This window comes from Panthera onca, chromosome D1 (genome assembly GCF_046562875.1).
Source record: "Panthera onca isolate mPanOnc1 chromosome D1, mPanOnc1 haplotype 2, whole genome shotgun sequence".
NCBI classification, from domain to species: Eukaryota; Metazoa; Chordata; class Mammalia; order Carnivora; family Felidae; genus Panthera; species Panthera onca.
In genome coordinates, this window is record NC_138348.1 from 68,784,876 (window position 1) to 68,799,168 (window position 14,293).

General features: G+C 39.6%; 1 long non-coding RNA gene across 1 annotated transcript in view; it reads left to right on the plus strand.

Moving 5' to 3' along the window:
• The first annotated feature begins 9,664 nt into the window (after nucleotides 1–9,664).
• The window catches only part of LOC132661191 (uncharacterized), a 29,088-nt gene continuing 24,459 nt past the window's right edge, over nucleotides 9,665–14,293 (plus strand). Inside the window, exon 1 of the long non-coding RNA XR_014135313.1 lies at nucleotides 9,665–14,102. This is a non-coding gene — a long non-coding RNA (uncharacterized LOC132661191). The remainder of the gene's footprint in view (nucleotides 14,103–14,293) is intronic.

Consider the following 14,293-nt stretch of genomic DNA (forward strand, 5'->3'; position numbering starts at 1 on the left):
AAGATTTCACTTTCAAATCCCTTTCAAGCATGTTATCTCGATTTTTATTGCCACATTTTTTTAACCTTACGCAGTCCAAAAGGACAAGAAAATGAACCCACTAAACATTTATGCTTTAAAATAACCATGTGAGGTAGGGACTGGTATCCCCATTGTACAAACAGAAGAACTAAAACTCAGACTTTCCATAATGTGCCCAAGGTCACATTATTAGAAATGGCAGGATGAGGAATGCAGCAAGGACTTTAGATCCCAAATCCAATGTCTTTCTGTTATACCTCAACTGACTCCCAATCTCTTTCAGCCTTTGTTACTTTATAAAAATACAGATGTATATAAAATAGCAACCAGTTTATGCTTTGCTTTAAAAAAAAACTTTATTGAAGTATTCTGTATATTTCATAGCATTCAATCGTTGTGAACATACAGTTCAATGATTTTTCCCCTAAATATGCCAGTGGGTTTTTTTTTTAATGTTTATTTATTTTAAGAGAAAGAGAGCACATGTGTGTGAGCAGGGGAGGGGCAGAGAGAGAAAGGGAGAGAGAGAATCCCAAGAAGGCTCTGCACTGTCAGCACAGAGTGAGATCATGATCTGAGCCGAGATCAAAGTCGGATACTTAACCGACTGAGCCACCCAGGTGACCCAGTTCAATGATTTAAAAAAAATTTTTTTGCAACAGTTTTATTAAGATATAACTCACATATCACATGTTCTATCCATTTACAGTATAAAAGTCAATGGTTTTTAGTATATTCATATACCACAATCAATTTCAGGACATTTTTATCTCAAACCCTCATTTTTATCTCAAATCCTCTATCAGTAACCCACCAATCCTCAGATTCTCTCCACCACCCTGCCCTAAACAACCATTAATCTAGTTTCTGTCTCTATGGATTTGTATTTTTGGACATTACACATAAAAGGCATCCTATAATATGTGGTCTTTTGTGACTAGCTTCTTTCACTTAACATAATGTTTTCAAGGTTCATCCATGCTGAAGCATGCAACAGTAATTCATTCCTTTTTGTGGCCAAATAGTATTCCATTAGATACACAACGTTTTGTTTATCCATTCATCCGTCGATGGACATTTGGGCTGTTTCTCCCTTTGGGCTAGTGTGAATAATGCTGCTATGAATATTTGTGTACAAGTTTTTGTGTGGGCATATGTTTTCATTTCTCTAGGAGTAAAATTGCTGGGTCAAATTTCACTCCTGTCTATCTAGGAATAATTTTACATTCTGACCAACACTATGAGATTCCAGTTCTTCTCCACACCCTCACCAAAGTTGGCATGCTTTGCTTTTTTCACATAACATTATTTCTTAGTTACATTTCCATATCCACATGGTTGTCATTTTTAATGGGTATCCGCAGTGTTCCAAAGCAGTTACTTTGATGTTGTTAAAGGATTACTTTAAAGTTGAGGATTTATATTGTTTTCGGTTTTATGCTATTGTAAGTAGTAGAACTAGGATCTGTGCCACTTACTTCTTTTTTCCCTTACTTTATTTCCTCGAGGTACATTCCGGAGTGGAACAAAGGGCTCACACAGCACTATTGCTGCTTCCCGGGTTACCCTGCAGAGGTTGACTGTGTATAAAATGCCACTTGCCAAGCTCATTCCTGCCTACTTCCCCATAGACTCTGCCAACACAGGGCTTTATTGCTTTATCACTGTGCATTAATAATATAGGTATATGATAGAGCTTTGAGGTTGTTTTGAGTGGCATTTCTTTTGCTGTTAGTAAACTTACAGTATATGAAGGGCCATCACATAGTCACTGTAACTGAGTCATTGATCCAAAGAGGCCAGGTAGTATAGGAAAATTTAGGGGTGGAAGCAAGGGGTAGCAGATGGAGAGTAAAAGGATTCTCTGGGTTTTGGGACATGGGTTCAGTCATGTTTGATAGGGTGGTTGTAGCCTCAGCCATAGAAGAGAATGCTGCCTAAATGGTCAGCTGATTTAGACAACTGAATTTTCCCCTCATTCAGCCCCTCTCATGGTTCTGCCCTTCCCTCTCTGACCATTCCTTCTCAATCTCAGTTGAGAGTTTATTTTCTTTTGTCTGCCTCTTAGAGATTGGTATTCCCCAGGATTTCATTCTCAGGATTCTTCTTTTTTTTATTTAACACTCTGGGCAATCTCATCTACTCCCAGGGCAATAATGACTGTGTAAATGCTGGAAACTCCCAAATCTTTATCTCCCATTTCAAATTGAATTTTCCATGTGCTTATCTAACTTCCAACCGTACATCTCTATTTGAATGGCCCCTAGGCATCTCAAGCACAGTATTTCTGCCTCCAGCCACTTGTTTTTTTCCCATATCTCTGTCTATCATGACAGCAACCCAGTCGCCCAAGTCAGAAACCTGGAAGCCACTCCAAACTCCTTCTCTAGCCTACATATTTCTAAATATCACTCAAGTACCTCTTCTTTTGTCCAAACCTATTACACTAACTTGATTCATGTTTTTATTTCTCCAAATAATTGTAGCATTGTTACATGTATTAGTTAGGGTTCTGTTGGTTGTAATTGTGTCACTTTAGGAAGGAAAATTAAAATATTTATTGAATGGCTACATGTATGTAATGAAAGAAGGGACTGGGCAATCACTGTGGAAAGGCAGGCTCTAGGGAGGTTCTAGGGACCCGGGAGCAAGCAGGTAGCCCACAGAGCTTCTCTGGAGGGTCTGCTATAGATGTGACTTGGTTGCAACAATCCTCAGCTTCTGAATCTCTCAGTGCAAGCTAGTACATTTCTGGGGAGTCTGGAGACCAACAAAGATCAAAAAGATGGAGAGGCTGAGTCATGTGATGGAAACACAACTGCTGGAAAATGGCTTTCATGTATTAGAGGCAATTATCAGAGAAAAAGAAAGGGCATGAGATAGTCTTTCCAGAAGTTATTTACTATATTGCCACAATTTCTGAACTGATCACCATGCCTCTAGTCTTACCCTCCACCAGTCTCCTTCTGCTAGAGTAATCTTCCAAAATACAAGCCCAAGAGAAAAGAGAGGTAGTGGGGAAAGTAAGGACATGAAATCCGCATTCGGCTCTTGCTAAGTCTGAGACTTTGGGCAATAATAACCATCATCTATCTATTTGAGTCCCTATTCTTTGCCAACACGGTGTAGGCACTTAATATATATTATTTCTACCCCTTGTGACAGCTCTGTAAGGTGAATATTATAATTACTGTGCAAAAGAGGACACTGAGATTCTGAAAAATTTAATAAACTTGTCCTAAGATAAGTAGCAGAATCTACCATGTGACTCAAGGCATTTACTAATTTATTACTGTGCTATACTCTCTCTCCCCCCCCCCCAAATAAATAAACAGGCATTCGAAAAATAATAATCAAACAGTTGCCAGACATGGCCAGCCCATTGTGATCTTTCTAGTTTCAACTCTTTCTACTCCCCCACATGCATCGAACACTCCAGGGACACTGAACCATTAAAAAAAATGGACTCTTGTGCGAAATTTCCTTTTGTCTTCCTCTGTTCTAGCCACTGCCTCTTTTTTCTTTCTTCTTCCTCCTCATAAAAGTCATCTCTTTCTGTGTCACGATCCCATCTTTAATTTTTTTTTTTAAATAGTGACAGTCTTCTTCCTAAAACTTGCGTTATTGCAAGCTTCCCAGAAAGCTGTGTACTGTTACCCGTAACAAGGGAAGTCCTGCCCTTCCTTTTGCCAATTGTACTGAGCCCTTTCAGTCACCAGGCTGTCTGGAACCTTAGTGGCCATGTGCAATGTCCCTGCAGGTTTGCAGTCACGGTCACGCTGAAGCTACACACAGGGCTAGAGTATCCCAGTTACACCCTCGGGAATGATTATGGAGTATGAAGTTACTCGGGCTGGTGTGCCCCTTGAGCTCAGGCTTGAGGAAGGTGTGGGGATCTCTAATATATTCAGGAAATCATTTACCTGACAGGCATCACAGAGATCTGAATCCTATCCTTTCACTTAGAGAAGCGGCATGGCTTAGTGGAAACTGCTAACTTTAGAGTCAGGACTTGGCTTTGAGCCCACTTACCTGGCTGGCTGCTCTTTTGACAAACCACTAATATCTGTAAGCCTCTGGATCTTCAACTTTAGAATAACATTAGCCCTCTTCCACTTACCTTATAGGGTAGATGTAAGTTTTTTTAAAGCATGTAAAAATACTGCTTCTTATTGGGCATTAACTAGGCACCAAGAACAGGTAGGTACGTTTCTCCTATTTTATACATGGTTTATACAGGTTCAGGAACCTGTCACAGAGTCACTCTGCTAACACATGGAGAATCAGGATTCAAACCCAGGTGTTTTTGTTTTGTTTTGCTTTGTTTTGTTTGTGTTTTAGTTTGAGAGAAAGAGAGAGCATGCAGAGGGCAGGGGTAGAGGGAGAGTGAGAGAGAATCTCAAGCAGATTCCATATCCAGCCTGGAGCCCAGTGAGGAGCTCCATCCCACAACCCTGGGATCATGACCTGAGCCAAAATCAGGAATCAGATGCTCAACCAACTGAGCCACCCAGATGCCCCTTAAACCCAAGTATTTCTGACTATGTTGTTCTTGTTGTTTTTCTTCTTTAATTATACCAGACTGACACTCATGAAACATGCAATCTGAAAACATTTTAACAGGAAAAGCAAAGTCCTGCACTACAGAGAGAAATTATTAGTTTACAGATGAAGAAACTGAGGCCCAGAGAAGTGCAATAACTTCCCTTGGGAGCTGGTGGCAAGTTTTCATCCAGCAAGTACTCAGTGGGGCAAGTAGGTGTGCAGGCCACTCAGGAATTAAGGTGTGGCTGCATCCAGCTGAAAGAGGGAAATCCAGCAAAGGTAACAGGTATTTAGGACTATTTTCACATGTTTTCCTCTTTGTGGTTGCACTAGACAGCTTAGATGACACAATCTCGGTGACACTGTCAGGTCAGAAGAGTTTCCAGATCCCTTGTTGTGGAACACAGGAGGCTGTGACTCGGCCCTGTCACAAATCTCCAGTGTCATCTCTTATCAGGCCTCCCCTGCCACCACATACACCCCAAATTTTCTCTTCAGTCATAGTAACGACTTGCAGTTCCCAAAATGCACCCTATGGATTTGTGCCTCTATGCCCCCATGCCCTTTGCTTGGAATACACTACTTCACCCCCTGAGTACCCAGCGGTACTCACTTTCTAAGACTGCTTAAAGGTCAGTGCCTGAATGAAGTCTTACCTGGTGTCCCCCGCCCTTCCCCACTTTAGATATCAACCTTCTCTCCTTTGGGTCTCTAATATCTCCTCTACATAATTTTGCATTGGAACATAGAACATTTTTATTGATGCCATTTATGCAGTAAGACTGTTTTTTTACCTGTCTGTCATCAACTGTTAACACCTTAAGTGTAAGGACTATCTCATTTGTAATTGTGTGTAATTGTAATTGTATTTAGTACGGTGAGCTTCTAGGGGCAGAGCCTGATCTACTCTGCAGACCACCCAACATCTACTCCCAACCTGTTTATCTTTTGCCTGCCTCCTCTATAAAGGCTGGAAAAACTAAGTTCTCTTTTTCCAGCCTCCCTTACAGCTAGTAGGGACTGTGTAGAAAACCAGAGAAGATAATGAGATATAAGCCAGTGAGATATAAGCAAAGGTCTTGGGAAGGAATGAAGAGCTTCTGGGAGAACGTTTGCATTCTTGTAAAAGGGCCAGAGTGACTGGTGCAAACTATCTCCTCTGCATCCTGCCTTGAATGCAAACATAATGCTGGGGCTGGGATGACCATCTTGCAACCATAAGGGAAAGCCCCAAAGGATCAGTGCATCTGTCTAGATTTTTGTTATGTGAGAAAAATAAACCCCAACTAATTCAATCACTATTGATAGATTATCTGTTACTTGCAGCTGAAAGCATTCCTAACTGATGAATTACTAATGTTTGTTAACCAAAAGAAGTGATTCCTTATTTCAATGATTTTTAAACGATTGGTTCAGCACCAGAAACCTCTCCTCAAGAGGACTTTTATACCAAACCCAATCGATATTGATCAAAGCAGATATAGTCTGATTAAAGGGAGTACGAGACTGCAGCATGGACTCCCAGCCCTTTTCTTGCTCCTTCTTTTCCCCAGATGACCCCTAAGACACCTATTTGGAACCCTGAAGCCTTCTCTGAATACTCACTACACTCTCTAACACAGTGTGGATTGGAACAGCCTCTTTTTTTGTGCATGATATGGCAGTTTGAAGGGACTTTCTATCATGTTCTTAAATTATGCAATTTTTGACTCAGCAACTCCATTTCTAAGACTCTATTCTACAGAAATACTGGCATTTCTGTCAAAGACATATATATGTATAGGGTGGTTTATTATAGAATTGCTTGAAGGTAAAAAAAACAAAAACAAAAAAACAGTAAGAACTTAAAAGTCCACTAAAGGATTAATTAATTACTTTATAGCACATTCATACTCTGCTATATTCTGCAGCCATTACTGATTTGAAAGGTTTTCAAGATATATTAAAGTAATATGTCTTTAACATACATTTTTAAAGAAACTCACAAAATACTATTGAAAGAAAAACTACAGAGTTGCGTAAAAATATACATATGTAGATATGCAAATGCATACAGAAATGCCTTGAAGGAAGGCCAAGAAAATATTAACAGTGCTTACTTTTCAGTAATGAGACTGAGGGAAAGAGAAGTTTGACTTTTTCCTTTGTAAACTTGTATATTGTTTGAATAATCGGGAGATATTTATTCTTACTATGGTAAAATAGAGAATAACACCTGACCAAAGAAGATACAGATGGCAAGTAAGCTTATGAAAAGATGCTCAACATTGTCTGTCATTCAGGAATTGCAAATAAAACGAGATACCACTATATATTAGAATTGAAAAAACCAAAATACTGACACCACCAAATGTTGGCAAGGACGTGGAGGATTAAGAACTCTCTCACTCAGGGTACCCGGGTGACTCAGTCGGTGGAGCATCTGACTTCGGCTCAGGTCATGATCTCGTGGTTTGTGAGTTCAAGCCCCACATTAGGCTCGCTGCTGTCAGCCTATCAGCGCAGAGCCTGCTTCAGATCCCCTCCCTCTCTCTCTGCCCCTCCCCCCACTTGCGCTCTCCCAAAAATAAATAAATATTCATTCATTCATTCATTCCTGGTAGAATGCAAAGTGGCTCAGCTTGGAAGATAGTTTGACAGTTCCTTACAAAACTAAACATCCTCTTAACATATAATCCAGCAATAGTGAGTGCCCCCTGGTATTTACCCAAGTGAATTGAAACTCCTGTCCACACAAAACCTGCACACAGATGTTTCTAGCAACTGTATTCAAAATTGCGCAAATTTGGCAAGATGTCCTTCAGTAGATGATCAGATAACTAAACTGTGGTACATCCAAACAATGGAACATTATTCAGCACTAAAATGAAATAAGCTATCAAACTGTGAAAAGAAACTTAAATACATATTACTAAATGAAAGAAGCCAATCTGAAAAGGCTACATACTGTATGATTCCAACCACATAACATTCTGGAAAAGGCAAAACTACAGAGATGATGAAAAGATCAGTAGTTGCCAGGAGTTAGCAGGAAGGGAAGGATGAATGGTTGGAGCACAGAGGATTTTTAGGAGAGTGAAACTATGATGGTGGATACATGCCTTTGTACATTTGTCAAAATTCACATAATGTATAACACCAGGAATGAACTCTAGTGTAAACTATGGACTTGGGGTGAAAATGATGTGTCGATGTAGATTCATCAATTATAGCAAATGTAACATTGTGATAGGGGATGTTCATAGTGAGGGGGGCTGTGCTCATCTCAGGGTTGGGTGAGATGGGAATTCTCTGTACTTTCCACCTAATTTTGCTGTGAACCTAAAACTGCCCTAAAAAAAATTCTATTTAAAATATACAGGATAAAAGAACACCAAATCGAGACTTAGCCCAACGTGTTTATTCAATGTTTATTATGCACAACACAATGGTCTAGGTATTGTGAGGGTAAGCAATAGTTAAAACATAGTTCCCATTCTCAAGAAGCCTAAATATAATAGGGTAAAGCCGTAGAACTATACTATACTATAAAGCAGAATTTGTAAAGTTCTATAATAAAGACACAAAGAATGATGATGGGAGTCCAAGGAAAAGAATGACTTGCTCTTTCCATTTGGAGAGAATCTTAGAATATTTGACTAAAGGGAGAACGTATGAGTTGGGTCTTCAAAACACAAATAAGGTCTTGTCAGTCAGATCTAGTATTGCAAAGGGAATAGGAAAAGCACTCTAAGCAGAGGGAATAACACAAGCAAATACATGGAGGCATGAAACAATGGATATTGTTTGTGAGGAATGGTGGCTGCCAGTGTGGCTGCCTAGTACAATTATGTAAAGAGATACAGTGGGCAATAAAATTGGGAAGGAATGGTGAGATAAAAAAGTACAGTATCTTGGGGCACCTGGGTGGCTTCATTGGTTAAGTGTCTGACTCTTGATTCAGACCCAAGTCATAATCTCACAGTTGTGAGACTGAGCCCTGTGTCAGCTTGGGATTCTCTCTCTCTCCCACTCTCTCTGCCCCTCCCCCACTTGTATGTGTGCGCCCACACTCTCACACAAAAAAGTGTACAGTATCTTGTATACTCCATGCTAAGTGTTTTATGTTAATAAGACACAGTGAGTCTGCACGGGTTGGCAAACTCAATCACTGGTAGATGGGATCCATTGTCCAAATAGCCAGGACAGAAGTAAAGAGGCATAGGCCTCAGTCCAAGGGTCTGGGCCAGTATTCAGGAAGGATGGGATCTGGCAAGACTTCCCAAGAGAGAACATGGCTGGGGTTGTGCCAACAGCCAGGTCAGAACATCTACTGCCTTTTGGCTCAGAGCAGCTCTGCCCTCCCTGCTCAGACCATCTCTGGCTGGCCAGACCATACATAATTAAAAATCAGGCTTGGGGATGGGGAGCAGGTGAAATAGGTGGAGAGGGTCAAAAGTTACAAATCTCCAGTTATAAAATAAATAAGTCATGGGTAAATAAGTACACACACACAGCAACTGTAGTTATTATTGTAGTGCATATTTGGAAGTTGCTAAGAGAATGGATCTTAAAAGTTCTCATGAGAAAAAAAATTCTGTAACTATGTATGGTGATCAATGTTAACTAGACTTATTGGGTGATCATTTCATTATATATATGAATATCAAATCATTATGTTGTATACCTGAAACTAATAAAATGTTGTATGTCAATTATACCTTAACAAAATAAAGATATAATATTTATGCAAAGAAAGAGATTTGTGGGATAGTTTGAAGGAGTACTATCAGAGATGGAAATAATATAATACAAGACTTATGATTCCTTTTTTATCTTCCAGTAATTTACCTGTATGTTTTTTTTTCTTTGTAATATTCTCCTTCATATACAAGCTTTCTCATGCTTGGTGTTCTTTTTTAGAGTCAAATTCTCTAGGGGCGCCTGGGTGGCTCAGTTAATTAAGCGTCCGACTTTGGCTTAGATCACAGTCTTGCGGTTCAGAGTTTGAGCCCCACATCGGGCTCTGTGCTGACAGCTCAGAGCCTGGAGCCTGTTTCAGATTCTGCGTCTCCCTCTCTCTCTCTGTCCCTCACCCACTCATGGTGTCTCTCTTTCTCTCTCTCCCTCTCTCTCTCTCAAAAATAAATAAACATTAAAAAAAGAGAGAGAGAAAATAGAGTCAACTTCTCTAGCCAGACATGAGAGATTTGTGGGGATCTTGGCGAGTCTCCTTTCTTTCCTTCTCCTTACTTCTCTATTCTAGGTGTTGCATGAAGGACCTGTCACTTGATTTAACTCTTTCTGATCATCCATAATTCAATCAATGAGTTTGTACTTTCAAATCTCCATAAATTCTCCTGACTCTGGTCATCTAAAGTCCTGACCTTAAATTACTATCTTCCTTTTGTCTCCAATGTTCTATTTATATTCCTGGCTGATATCCAGTTGTTCCAAAACTTATTGGTTTAATGGCTTGGCTCTGCATTTCAGTCTTACTCTGAACCTCAGCCTCAGAAGCCAAAAATAAGGGCTTGTACCTAATATGGATTGAGCTCATTGTTCCTAAGCTGTTTATAATCTAATCAGGGATGCATGATTAATAAACATTAAGCAAAATGAAGATTGGATAGAATTAAATTCTAAAACACATCTGTTGGTAAAGAAAGGGCAGAAAAGTATAGCAGGAAGGAAACTAAAGTCAGGACATCTAGCTTCTAGTTCTAGCTGCCACTCACTGGCTGCAGGACTAGCCAAGTCTCTGAACCTCAACCGTAAAATTGGGGGATTGTTCTATATGATTTCTAAGAGAACTTAGAACTTTGTGACTAAGTGCTATGTGGGTGGAGAAAGGGAGAGATCTGTTTGGATGACATTTGTTGGGTGAGCCTTCCAGAAAAAAAAAAAAAAAAAAAGGAATTTCATATGAGGCTTAAGGATGGGTGGGATTTTTGATTGGGAAGATGCTAGTGAGAACACTTGCCCAGTTGGAAATAAAATAGTTAGTCAAGCAGTGAGGTAAAACCGAGCAGAATGGTTTACACAGCACAGCAAACAACCCAGCCTGAGCACAACAGCTGGGAAACAATGGAGAGGACTGGATGGGTACACTGCAGAGAATGTTGGACATAAGACCAAAGGGTTGAAGAAGATCCTCGGAAAGTGTCTGGGCTACATAGGTGGGAGGATATGATGGAATAGAAGTGAGGCTGTGACCATGGTCCAGGTGTGAGTTAAATAAGTTTGGACCAAGGTGGCTGAGGTGTGAGTGAAGAGGAAGTGGTAAATGTGAGGCGCATTTTGAAGAAGAGATTGAATAAAGAGGAAAAAGAAGGGGAAGCAAGCTAATTTCATCACTGAGGGTGGAAGGGATTTTCTCTGGGGGGCGGTTGGTCTGCTGGGGAGTTTCATGGCTTCATTTTTAGACTATTCATGTCTGAATAGTCTGTGTATCCTCTAAGATGAGCATGTCTTTGTAGGCAGCTAGAAATGAGAATATGATTCTCAGGACCAGATACATAGAGTTCTTAATTATTCATTGCAAGGCAGTAGTTGAAACCATAAAAATGGAGAATATTACAAAGACAAAAACATATAGGTAAATTACTGCAAGATAAAAAGGGAATCATAAGCCTTGTATTATATTATTTCCATATCTGATAGTACTCCTTCAACCTATCCCACAAATCTCTTTCTTTGCATAAATATTAGCAATCTTTTCATTTATGGATAATTGTATTAGGAAAGATAGTTTAGCTTATACCTAAATGCCAAATCTCAGTGGCTAAAAAGTAATTCTCACCCATTCTACATGTTAGTCACTCCTACTCACATTTTATTGGCCAAAGAAAGCCACATAGCCACATCAATCTTTAAAGAGGTGGATAGTTCAGTACTTTCCTGTGTGTTAATGGAGAGTGGGAATATTTGTGAATAGTTCTAACAATAACTGTAATAACATTTTCCCTTACACATCTTTCTATAACCATGCCTGTCCACACTTTTATCTGTATCATCCATAAAATGTTCCTGGTATCAAATTTTATAAGTAGTAGTACCATAGTAAAATTCCTATACGAACAAGTTTTTTCTGTTTCTTTTGTTTTCTGCTTGTTTTGATGTTAAGCCTTCCTTTGGTTCTATGGTTGGCTCTCTTCTTTTCTTTCCCAATTCTTGGAACTAAACAGACTCAAGAAAAGGCTACACCCATGATTAAAACAATCTTTACCCGTGTCTCTCCTGTCTTTGGTTCCACTTCTCCTCCTTCTTTTACAAGAATAAATTCCTTCCCTCACAAGAATAAATTCCTTCCCTCTGGGTCCTGCCACACTTCCTTCTTCTACTTTCTCACTTCCTTATCACTCAGAGTTTAAGGCCATTGAAGGGCAAAATAACAAGCTGACAAGTAATACTTATTACTCAATCCACTATCTATTCTGCCCAACATTAATTAGCTGGTTGCCCTGATGTGCACACCCTATGTATATCCCATAAATTGTTGACTTGATTATTCTAATAAGAATTAATATTTTTTTCCATCAGAGTCCCATAGAATGTTGTTTGAACCTCTAATATGATTATCACAGTCTGTCTTGTCTCAGGGTTGTATACGCTCTGTCCCTAAATCATGACATCCTTATGGATTAAGCTATAATTTGCATGCAATAATACTTGACAATTGAAGACTTATTGATGAATCCTATATATGACTAAATTGACCATTGGTTTTGGTAACATTTGGGTATATCTTGATTCAGCATTTGGTGCTTATTAGACTCTTGCTCATATCAAAAAAATAAACAAACAAATAAAAAAAAAAACCCACTGAGATGGGAAATAAAATTACTTGTTCCAGAAAGTGTTCAAGAAGTTCAATAGAGCTGAAACCTAACAGGAAAAAAAAGTTCCTTAGCTTAACACACAAACCCCCTTTAGATCTGACACCTGCTCATCTTTCAAGCTTCATCTCCTGCCATACGGGAGGATTTTTTTTTTTTTTTTTGAGAGAGAGTGAGAGCACGTGGGTGGGGAAGAGGGCCAAGCAAGAGAGAGAACCTTAAGCAGGCTCCATGCTCAGCATGTGGCCCTACTCGGGGTTCCACGTAGGGCTCCACACAGGGCTTGATCCCATGACCCTGGGATCATGACCTGAGCCAAAATCCAGAGTTGGACACTCAAACAACTGAGCCACCTAGGCACCTCTACCTAAGGAATTATAACTTGAAAGCTATGGATCATGTCTGAGGTCCTCTCCCAGGCAAGCAGCATCTAGGATGCCACTCTGGGATTGTAGTTCCAGAAGCTGCGTCTGGTTGTGAGTAGGGTGAGACTTCTTCATAAGGTACAGAGCATGGAATGAGAAGATCTAAAGTAGAGGTCCAGGGACAAATCCAGGATTTACTCAAAGTTGAGAAGAAAAACTAGCAATAATTAAGGTGAAACATGAACTGAAGGTAATAGGACAGAGCAAAGACGTCAAAGAAGAGGGCCAGAGGCACAGCCTACTGTGGATTCTTAAAGCTTCCTCTCCCCTTTCTGGGCTCTTTCAGACTTTCAGTTCTCTGGGCAGGAAAGGAATATTCTAAACCTATTTGGACCCAAAGCTCTCCAAGGATTTTAAGAAAAAGAATGATAGGGACTGCCACTGTTTTCTTAATGGAGTACACAGCATCTTGTCGTGTCCTGTGAGCTCTCCCCTGTATGTATCTGGCCCAGAGTAAGTCCTCAGTAAACATTTAGTGAGTAATATGGACTTGCTGCTGATTGTTAAGCATGGGAATGCTTTTGTTTAGTCTATTTGCATGTTGTATGAGTATCATGCCACAAGAAAACTGATTTCACACAAACCCACAAAAGTTCTTTTATTTATTTTAATAAATGCCAACTAAAATCATATTATTTACAAGCCATTCAAATGTAAAACTAGCCTTTTCTTCCACAGTGTCTCAGGTATGCAAATTTAAAGCCTATGCATTAAGAAATAAAACAATAGAAAAGAAACCCCCAAAAGGAGAACCAACTAAGAACAATATGACAAGTAGTTTAGCAGTAGTGTGGTATAAATCTCCATAATAACAGTCTTCCAGAAACAGTGGCTGAGATAAACTTATTTTTAAGCATAAGTTTAAACAATACAATGCTGCTCATAAATCTTGTATGTATATATGTGTGAGTTGCCAATCATAACTGAGGATGGGTGGCCAGAAGTAACGTAATATTAATGGCTATTGCTATGGGTGCCAATAGCAAAAGCTAGACTCTCCTGGGGAGAAGCCTCACTATTTGCCTGCCATTCTAAACTTGGGGGGAAACATAAGTTTTGGGCCCAGTCCATCAGGAGAGAAGACTTTAAATAAATAACAGTTGAACAGGGTGTGACCAGCCTATACACATGTCACAATGGTGCCATCATGAGACAAGTCCATGTAACATAAAAATCAAGGGAGGAAATACTCCAAGTGAAGATAAAACTGGCAAGAGCTGCAGAGGATTACCCTTTTCCCACAGCACAATCATCAAATATACCTTGTGAATGTGCGTATTTAACATCTGAAAGGGTATGTATCATAAGTTAAATCAACAGGCATTTAAACCTGTACTATGATTTCAATTATTTATATGAACTTCTGTCTCCAATTTCAGGATGATTCCCTCATACTTAACATCAACAGAGAACAGAAAGCAGAATTCTTTCCCTACAAAGATATCCCTTGGGGTGTAATAAATATTTGGCCTTGTCCCTACTTCC